Source organism: Pygoscelis adeliae, unplaced genomic scaffold (assembly GCF_000699105.1).
Source record: "Pygoscelis adeliae isolate BGI_AS28 unplaced genomic scaffold, ASM69910v1 Scaffold451, whole genome shotgun sequence".
Classification (NCBI taxonomy): domain Eukaryota; kingdom Metazoa; phylum Chordata; class Aves; order Sphenisciformes; family Spheniscidae; genus Pygoscelis; species Pygoscelis adeliae.
In genome coordinates, this window is record NW_008824030.1 from 707,606 (window position 1) to 708,858 (window position 1,253).

The window sequence follows — 1,253 nt, forward strand, 5'->3', positions numbered from 1 at the left end:
TTGCATGATTCATTAAGGTGTAGGGAAAGGACTGCACAAGCTTTGCAAACGGATGAGAAAAGACAGAAAACATTTTTGGCCCAGTAACCTGAATCTAGTCTTCATTCAGCTCCTGTGTGCCTGGTGATGGCTGCAGACTTTGCTTTTGTTCAGTGCCAGTTTTCCCCTCCTGCTGCTGGAAACCTTGGGAACTTTCTGTTGATGGCACCAGTTTGTTTGCAGAGCCGGCTCAATGTGTCCTGCATACACACATACGTACACATCAAAAAACCCTTCCCTTTCAAGGCCATTCAGGTCCTGGATGTCCTTTTCAGCAACTGATTTTGGATGTCCTTTTCAGCAACTGATTTTGGATGTCCTTTTCAGCAACTGATTTTGGATGTCCTTTTCAGCAACTGATTTTGGATGTCCTTTTCAGCAACTGATTTTGGATGTCCTTTTCAGCAACTGATTTTGGATGTCCTTTTCAGCAACTGATTTTGGCTTCAGTATTTGAAAGCAAATATTCTGTGTGTGCATCGAGAGCAACCGACTGGAGGGCAGGCTGTTTGTGGGGCAGCTGATAAAGATGCTGGGCTGACAATGGGAGACGATCAGCTCCTGGGGCAGTGTCCTTGCAAGGCAAACCACCAGCATGCCTTCCGTGCTTCCAGCTCTCAGTGGCTCCCTTGTCCTCAGCCTTAAGAAAATCAAAGCAAGCTCTGCCTTCCAGGGTTGCATCTTGGTTTCATTTGTTTAACAAAATGTAGCTAGCCGGCACTTGCACGAGGCCATCTGAATGTTTGAATACATAAAAAATAGAAACAAATTAGCTTGGGGATGCCCTGATTAAAAACTTCATGCGTTTTTGTGAGCCCAGTTGCTCATTTTGGGGTTGACCTGAACCCTCCCTCCTGCGTGTAAAATCATGGTGAGGGCAGATCTGAAAACCGCCTTAACTTGAGACTTGCTCAGCAATCTCTGGATGCTTTTGGTTAAAATGGGATGGTAAGAGGAATCTGGGTGAGAAACCTTTTTTTGGGTAGTAAAGAGACCAACCCAAAGTCCTCATGGGATGGATACGGTCAGAGTCCAGTCCTGTCCTCGCTGCAGACCAGTAGCTGGGAGGAGAAAAACACCTTCAGGCAGTGAAAGTAATACACCTATGGGCTGTGAGCGGTCCCTGCTCACCGCTCTCCCAGGCACACGGGGACTGCGCCTGTGTCCTGATGGCCTTTAACGTTATCTCCATCTAAACCCCTGCTTTCTAAACT